Consider the following 10,099-nt stretch of genomic DNA (forward strand, 5'->3'; position numbering starts at 1 on the left):
CAAACCGAAATCGCGTTTAAATCCGTACACAGCGATATGTATATATATATCTTACGCGTATTTATATATATATATATACATATCCCCGTGAGAGTGAACATAGGGAATCGGGAAAGAAGCGATAGTCACCGGTACAAGCGGACGCCAGCATGGCAACCGCGAGTACAGGTGTACGTACATCTAAACCGTCGTTTCGTTCGAACTGCGAAAAGTATACATCGACGACAACATATTCGTCCGTGCCTGGTACGATTTAGACTGTTACGGATGACGAACAGGTGTTCAATATCATCTCTGGCAGAAACCGTCCTAGATAAACGAACAGAGTTACCCTAGATAAATCTACATAATTGTTTAGGTTAGTTTAGGGCCCAAACGTACGCACGACCAACTGGTCGTTGACAAAATACGAATGTTCACTTGAAGGGTACTGACAAGTACCACCCGTCATTGCAGTGCTATATAAGCCCTTACATTTCTACTCTCGGGGGCTAGTACTGTCGTAATCACGAATAGTGTCGCGTCGTGCTGCATCTCGGAAGTCAACTACCAGTGAGATCGGACGTTCGTTCCTTTTGAATCAAAGTTTAACCGTACAGATTCCGCGAGTTCGGTCTAAAATCTGTTAGGCAGTGACAAGGTTGCTCCGAGTCCCCCGCATTGCCAGTGCGTCAACACCGTGCGTCTTAGCTTAGGTAATATCACCTTTCAATTTCTTTCCTATTCTAAATTCAGTTCATTCGCGACACAAGTACACTTGTAGAACGAAACTCTATAGTAAGAATATATTTGTCTTCTTTGATAATTAACTCAAATTCATTAAACCCATAATTATCGTCCAATATCCTAACCAAGTAATTGAACGTCCCCACATGATACAATCTTACCGCTCGGATTGTATCAATTAAATTATACTAGTTACGAGGCTTACTAATTATCCTAGAAATTCCCTGATTAACCATTAGGTTCTTTCGCGACATTCCAATTGTCCGAACAGAGATTTATCCAACCTAGCGGCTCCCCAGCTTTGCATTGGGTTCGTCCGCATCCTAACAGCTCCCTGATTTCGCATCAGGTTCGTCTGTGCTATTATACAACCTCCTAGCAGCTCCCCGGTTTTGCATCGGGTTCGTCTGCGTTTGACTCCATTCCTAGAGGCTCCCTGACTTCGCGTCAGGTTCGTCCTCGCTGTCAATAATCCTAGCGGCTCCCCAATTTCGCATTGGGTTAGTCCGCGTTCCTTAACTAACAAATTTATATCATATTCCTAGGGTAATAACCCTTCGCCGGCCACTCGTGCTGCTCGCGGCCCTGGCTCGTAACAGAACTGGTGACAGCGGTGGGATCGTGTTCAATTATTTTTGGATCACTTTAATTTTGGGTTTACTACGTTAAATTACTCGTAGCTGAGTATTGACAATATACTAGTTTTCCTAGTTACGTCTCAATATTATTAGCAATATACTAGTTTTCGCTAGTCACGCTTTTATACCAATAATATACTAGTTTTCCTAGTTAAAAGGTTTCGATATACTAGTTTTCCTAGTTGAAAGGTTTCGGTAATATACTAGTTTTCTCTAGTTACATTCTTTAAAAATGCCGAATTCAGCTGCAAATACTTCTTCCGTTGACATAATGAACTTGACGGTTTCACTTGCAAATTCTATGTCGCTGTTGACGCAAAAGACATGCTTACAGAATATTACTTCGACAATTCCGACCTTTAACGGGGAAGACCCCTCTTTGATTCGTTTCGCGCAAACTTTAGAGGACGGGTTAACTTTGATTCCGGAGGGTACGGAAACCGAGTATCTGGCAATTGTTCTTACTAAGCTCGTCGGGCCAGCACGTAGATGCACATTAGAGCACAAGTTTACTACCGTAAAAGCGTTAATTCAACATTTGAAGAAACGGTTCGCTCCCGGCAAGAGCCTATCATATTATCAAGTGGAAATCGCGAAACTAGATATTCGCGAAGGAGAAAGCCTACGACAATACATCGATAGGACAAGCCACTTGGTCTACTGTACGCGCGGAGCCATGAGGGAAAAATACGAGGCACATGCTGAAGAATTTATCAAATTGATGGAAAAGGACGTCATTGAAAACTTCATCGATGGATTACCGGATCGGATTTCCCTGAAGGTGTCGGCTATCTTGAAGGATATAAAAAATCTGGAGGATGCTTACGACGCCGTGCTACAGATAGATAAAAGATTAAGAAATCGACGACAGTCGCCTCGGAGTGAATCACCATCAAGGTGGTCCCGCCGAGATTCATATGACCAGGACTCTCGCTACCGCGATCGTGAAGTGTCATATCCCTTATCTCCAAGCAAATATGACCGACACAGGGATCAACGCACGAGACCATCTGGTTTTGAGGAGGAAAGAGAAGGACGAGCGTCTGCCTGGACCTTGCGTCACAGGAGCCCCTCCGGTTCCCCCTCCAACCGTTCGGATTCGTCAATTGTGAGAGACGGAGAGAAACGGTATACAATTTTAAAAAATTCCGATAGGAATCGCGTGTCAAAATCGTATTGTTGGCATTGCGGAACATCCGGACACGATGGAAAATTCTGCAAGAATCGACCGCGTAGTCCGCGATTTCAAAGAGATTCGCGAGATTCGTCCGTGGAATCGAACAAATCTTTAAACTTCGATCGCGCTCACCGTACAGGCGACACGATGAGCGAAAACAAAGAAGTTCGCCAAAGAACTGTCCGCTTCGAGGAAAAACCCTCATCAAGGAAGCTCCAGCACCACGAATCAAAATCAAAATCCCAGAACTGGAATCAGGCACGGGAGAATTTCTAATTGATGGTGGAGCATCCGTAAATTTAGTAGTTCTTGACGTTTTAGGAGAAGGAGCAGAAATTGTTTCACGCGAAGAAATTGAAATAACTGGTCTTACTACAAATCCAATTCGCACTCTAGGAACTACGATACTTCACATACACGAAGCTCCTGCGTTTTTCTACGTAGTGAAGCGCCTTGCAATAGAAGCAGATGGACTTATAGGAAGCCCATTTTTAAAACAGGAAGAAGCAGAAATTTCTTATTACCATGGGACACTGGTATTAAAAAATAAGCCCATCAGGCCTATTCGATTTTCAAATTACCAGCAGGACTCAGATGTACGGACCAAACATCGCATCGATGCCCGAACATCTCAACAGATTGCCATAAGAATAGCTAATCCAAGGATAAAAGAAGGCTATTTACCACGCATAAAAACACACAAACAACTCTACATAGGAGAAGCCGCCGTCCTGAACGACGGAGGAAAATGTCATGTTATGGCAACCAACACTAGCAAGGAAGCCATAGACGTAGAAATAGAGCCACAAATCGTGGAACCTTACGACATTTTGAGCACATCAGATGAAGATATTTATTCAGAGGTACGTCAACATTGTAATTTCAAAACTAGAGAAGATAGGATACAGGGAATCTCCGAAACGCTAAATTTGAGTCACCTGAACAAAGAAGAACGGTGTAGCATCACCGCATTGATAAAGGAATTTCCCGATCGATTTTATCTCCCCGGAGATAAATTAGGGAAGGCATCTGATTTCAAGCACTCCTTACATACAACTGATGAGATTCCGATTAACACGAGACAGTATCGCTACCCTCCTGTACACCAAGAGGAAATAAAAAAGCAAATCAATGGCTTATTATCCGATGGTATTATTACTCCGTCGAAATCTCCGTACAATTCACCCTTGTGGATTGTACCCAAAAAACCAGATGCGCAAGGAAACAAACGTTGGCGCATGGTAATAGATTTTCGTGCGCTTAACGAGAAGACCATTTCCGATAAATATCCACTGCCTCAAATTACGGAAATATTGGATCGTCTCGGAGGAGCCAAATACTTCTCCGTTTTCGATCTCGCCAGTGGGTTTCACCAAATAGAAATGGATCCGAAAGACAGACAGAAGACAGCTTTCACCACCCCTAATGGACATTATGAATTTTCACGAATGCCGTTTGGTTTGAAAAATGCACCACCTACTTTTCAACGCCTCATGGATCAGGTATTAACTGGACTCCAGGGAACGGACGTTTTCATTTACCTGGATGATATCGTGGTTTACGCTGCGTCTTTACACGAACACAACATTAAAGTCAGGAAATTATTAAACCGTTTGCGAGAACATGGTTTAACTCTTCAAACCAATAAATGCGAATTCTTACGAAAAGAAGTTGCATACCTTGGACATATTATTTCAAGACAGGGAGTAAAACCTGATCCCCGAAAATTAAAGGCTGTCAAGGATTTCCCAACGCCTACCTCACAGAAAAATATACAACAGTTTTTGGGTTTAGTAGGATATTACCGAAGATTCGTACCAGATTTCACTACAAAAGCAAAATCTTTAATTGACCTTCTAGGAAAGGGCAGAAAATTCAAATGGACTGAAGAACAGGAAAACAGTTTCAAGCAGTTACGTGAAGAACTCTGTCGAGAGCCTATTTTACAATATCCAGATTTCAGCAAACCATTCGTCATTACAACAGACGCCTCTGAATATGCCGTTGGAGCCGTGCTTAGTCAAGGCGAAATAGGAAATGATCTGCCGATCGCTTATGCATCACGCAGCCTCAACAAAGCAGAGAGAAATTATTCAGCCACGGAAAAAGAATGTTTAGCAATGGTATACGCCGTCAAATATTTCCGACCGTATGTGTACGGAACAAAATTCACATTGGTTACAGATCATCGACCATTAGTTTGGCTGCATTCTGTGAAAGATCCGACATCAAGACTCATGAAATGGAAGCGCCGCCGGAACCGAAACAGAGGATTAGCATTTCTTCAAACACCCTTACCGCAAAGGAAGACCATTATGTACATTTCATATCAGCTGATCGCAACCTAATAACCCCCGTAGGAAAACTGTTACTGGACACGGGATTGATAAATAAGCAAGAACTTTTAGCTGCACGACCGAAAAAGGGACAGGTCATAATTTCAAACAATGGGTTATTTAAAACCTTCAGCATTGTAATTTCCGATAACTTCTATGATAAACCAAAAGGATTGGATATAATTAATGGATTGAAAACTCTTCAATCTGCTTTAGAACAAAATAGGAGCAAATCTTTCCGAATATCTGCCACCGGAGATCATCATAAATCATCGCCTGATGAACTTTTCAAAGCGTTAAAAGAAGTCTTTACAGATTCAACTTATCAAATTACAATATGTAACTGTGTTATTACTACACCTTCCGTAGAAGACAGGCAGGAAATCATCCATGAAGCACATGATAGCCTAATAGCAGGGCATAAAGGAGTTACAAAAACCTACAATCGCATTCGATCAAGATTTCATTGGCCACACATGCGCAACGAAATTCAGGATTACATCCGAAAATGCAAAAGTTGTCAGGAGCAAAAATTAGTCAGAACGAAAACTCGTCAACCTATGTTGATCACTGACACACCGTTGGAACTCTTATGACAAATCTGTCAGAAATATTCAAGATTAAACAAATCACCACCTCCGGATACCGACCACAAACTAATGGATCATTGGAGCGAAGCCATATTGTTCTTACAGAATACCTCAAACACTATATGGAGAACTACGAGGATTGGGATTTATTAATTCCGTTTGCAATGTTCTCTTATAGTACGTCTGTTCATGAAGCTACCAACTTCACACCATATGAATTAATTTTTGGTAAACAGGCTCGAGAGCCAACCTCATTTCCAACCGGTACAATTTTGAAGACATATGGAGACTATTTATCGGAGCTAATAACAAATATAGTCCGAATCCGTAATATAGCAGCAAATGGAAACCATGCATAACGATCTTCTAAGGAGCAGGACTACCTCCACCGACAGCAGTCTCTACCTGAGCACCACCTAGCAATAAGTACACTTACACCTACACTACACTCGTTAAAAATTTTTTTCTCTTCATTTTATTTTTATTTTTTTTTCTCTCCACTTTTTTTTTTCTTAAAGTCTATTGTATCTAGGACGTTTCCTTCCTGCTGAGAAAGCATCACGCAAACCGCGATGTTTCTTCTTGGTGGGGAGATGTTACGGATGACGAACAGGTGTTCAATATCATCTCTGGCAGAAACCGTCCTAGATAAACGAACAGAGTTACCCTAGATAAATCTACATAATTGTTTAGGTTAGTTTAGGGCCCAAACGTACGCACGACCAACTGGTCGTTGACAAAATACGAATGTTCACTTGAAGGGTACTGACAAGTACCACCCGTCATTGCAGTGCTATATAAGCCCTTACATTTCTACTCTCGGGGGCTAGTACTGTCGTAATCACGAATAGTGTCGCGTCGTGCTGCATCTCGGAAGTCAACTACCAGTGAGATCGGACGTTCGTTCCTTTTGAATCAAAGTTTAACCGTACAGATTCCGCGAGTTCGGTCTAAAATCTGTTAGGCAGTGACAAGGTTGCTCCGAGTCCCCCGCATTGCCAGTGCGTCAACACCGTGCGTCTTAGCTTAGGTAATATCACCTTTCAATTTCTTTCCTATTCTAAATTCAGTTCATTCGCGACACAAGTACACTTGTAGAACGAAACTCTATAGTAAGAATATATTTGTCTTCTTTGATAATTAACTCAAATTCATTAAACCCATAATTATCGTCCAATATCCTAACCAAGTAATTGAACGTCCCCACATGATACAATCTTACCGCTCGGATTGTATCAATTAAATTATACTAGTTACGAGGCTTACTAATTATCCTAGAAATTCCCTGATTAACCATTAGGTTCTTTCGCGACATTCCAATTGTCCGAACAGAGATTTATCCAACCTAGCGGCTCCCCAGCTTTGCATTGGGTTCGTCCGCATCCTAACAGCTCCCTGATTTCGCATCAGGTTCGTCTGTGCTATTATACAACCTCCTAGCAGCTCCCCGGTTTTGCATCGGGTTCGTCTGCGTTTGACTCCATTCCTAGAGGCTCCCTGACTTCGCGTCAGGTTCGTCCTCGCTGTCAATAATCCTAGCGGCTCCCCAATTTCGCATTGGGTTCGTCCGCGTTCCTTAACTAACAAATTTATATCATATTCCTAGGGTAATAACCCTTCGCCGGCCACTCGTGCTGCTCGCGGCCCTGGCTCGTAACAAGACAAAAGGACTTCACGGTTCACCGAATCCCTATGGTCCGCGCTCTTATTATAAATAAGACGAAATCGCGTGAATCGCTCTCTTCCAGTTTCGGAATTCATACCATTCAGTTCTCTAGCGTCTTCAGTCGAGTTCAGTTTAATCGCGTTTTCGGACTTTGTTCCAAATCGTTCACAATATTCAGGTCGTATTGCACCTTACCATTTCTACCATTTCCATTTCAATTATATTTCAATTGTTTCTAAATTATCTGTCGAGTTTCCTCGTGAATTCTTATACCATACTTACAGATATTATTTCTGCGATATTTTGTTCAAACGAGCTCGCTCGCTTTATAATTCATATTACAATTGCTATTTCTGTGCTATTTTGTTCATACGAGCTCGCTCGCTTTATAATTCTTATTACAATTGCTATTTCTGCGCTATTTTGTTCACACGAGCTCGCTCGCTTTATAATTCTTATCACAATTGCTATTTCTGCGCTATTTTGTTCACACGAGCTCGCTCGCTTTATAATTCTTATTACAATTGCTATTTCTGTGCTATTTTGTCCATACGAGCTCGCTCGCTTTATAATTCATATTATAATTGTTATTTTTGCGCTATTTTGTTGCACGAGCTTGCTCGCATTATAATTCAAAGCTACAATTATTATTTCGTGCTATTCTGTTGTACGAGCTTGCTCGCACTACAATTCAAGTTCGTAATTCTTATTTTTGTGCTCTTTTGTTTTGTACGAGCTCGCTCGCAAACTACTGAATTTTACCCTGTGCTATATATTTCGTTCGAGCTTGCTCGCAAGCCGTCATTATATTTTGTTTCACGAGTTCTGCTCGCAAATCGTCACTTTGTATCCATTTCGGTTCATTATACTTTATTTGTTTAAACCTATTACTTCGCAGCTTTATTCAACAACATCCTGCTCCTCGCTATCTCCCATGCCCCGTCGCGCCGGTAGAAGCTACCAAATCGGTAAATTGGTGCGACAGCTACGCGCCGAAGGAAGAGGCACCGCTTATAACCCGTACTTGGGAATCGCCAAACGGCCCAGGATCATTCGCGACGCTCCTTTTCTCCGTCGGGTGAAAATAGTGGACCGTCGAGAGATCGCGATACCTCCGCGACGCGAAGAAGGAACCGCTGACCGCGCTGAAACGCCTCCGCGCCGCGAAGAAACGACCGTCGGACGGCCAGATTCCGCGCCTCCTCCCCCGTGGAGGTTGATACCGATCCGATTCCTCCCGAGTCTCCCTCCACTGGAGGAAATCAGTATCGAGGACCCGCGTTACGAACGTTACGTCGTCCGTAGAATACTCACCCTAAGGTGGTATTACTAAAGTTTCGTCGATCAGTGACCGAGTGGAGTGATCGCGAGTATGTGCGTGTGTGTGTGCGCGTCTCCGGGTTGTTCAATCCCGATCGGTCCGTCGATCGATTCCTCACATCCCTCACATTCCTCACATTCGTTCCTATAACCCCTAAAATTGGTGTATCAATCGTGTACGTCTGAGCCCAGAGGGTGCTCGGTACCGAGAGAACACTAATTTCCCTTCGGTCGAGAATCCTGTCACGAATCGAACAACCCACGCGTTCGGACGAGTCACACACAACACGCCCACATAGTGACACTCTGATCGCAGGGAGCTGTCACCGTCATCGCGCAGTTCGTCGCTCCGTCGCGACATCCCCGCCGGACGACGTCCATTCATTTCCCTCTTCGCCCCTTTTCAACAACGACGAACGCCGGTATCGGGTCCCTGATCAGACGTGGACGTTACGCGCCACGTGGATCTAAGATCGTCTTAAATAAATTGGTCGGTTACGTCCCCGCCCCGTCTGTGCGTCGTTTCGTCGGATCATATCCGACCCGGGACGTAACATAAAATTGATTACAAAAAAAAGGTACCACAATTACGAATATGAAATTTCGCGCGCGCCAAAGAACTGTGTTTACGGAACCTTTAAATGGACACAAAATAAATGACCCCCGCCGATTATGAATACGAAATTTCGAAAAAAAAATTTTTCTGTAAATGTTACGCGTTACACTTGTGTTATATGATTACGAAATATTGCAAAAAATCGATTGTCACGATAAAATTTTGGTAACAAAGGCGATCTAGATTGGGCGCCGAAAAAAGAAGGTTCGAGAAGAAGTATCAAAAGCTCTCATGATTTATTTAAACATATTTCAACGAATTGCAGCAATGTAGTACGTCATTTGTAATGAAAGATTATTTGATGTTATAGGATCGGATTTTCCCAAGATCCCTGTTTCTGATCACAGACACTCTGTTAAACTGAAGCACTTCAATTTAACATGCACTATTTCATATATTGGATGATTGCAAAAGCTCATACTCAATTTACCTCGTGAACTTGTCTGAAACTAAACGTGCAACTTCTACGGAAAAGGAAATCACAGGTTGTAAAATGTTCGGAGACAATTATAGAAAACAGAGTTACAGACTATATAATTGATTAATAAAACTGTTATTTATCCCAAATAGGGTACGAACTTTTGCAAACACATTACTAATACATTACGTTTAGTAATACATTATTGGCTAACGATTGAAGGCTGTTAAAGGATCTGGTAAAGAATCATTGGTCATGGACTTTAGAAAATGACGAAAAGATATTATATCTTAAATATAAACATATTATTAATATATTCAACGAAAAATATCCTGCATCGCTTATGGGAAGCAGTAGTTAGATTTTTAAAAAAATACTGTCCACACTTGGACATCAGTCAATTATACATATAGGGGAAAATTATAACAAGATTTTCTTCTGGTCAAACAATGGATTATATGTACTTACTTAGACTACATTATCCTAACAACTAGTCAATTCACTCATAAGAGCACGTCAAGATAAAATTGACTAACATCTTACATTCTAATACATCTACTACGCCTCGAAGTTATTGAACCCACGCTCGCCACACTCTGCACTGGATTTCGA

The sequence above is a fragment of the Lasioglossum baleicum genome, unplaced genomic scaffold, assembly GCF_051020765.1.
Source record: "Lasioglossum baleicum unplaced genomic scaffold, iyLasBale1 scaffold0023, whole genome shotgun sequence".
NCBI classification, from domain to species: Eukaryota; Metazoa; Arthropoda; class Insecta; order Hymenoptera; family Halictidae; genus Lasioglossum; species Lasioglossum baleicum.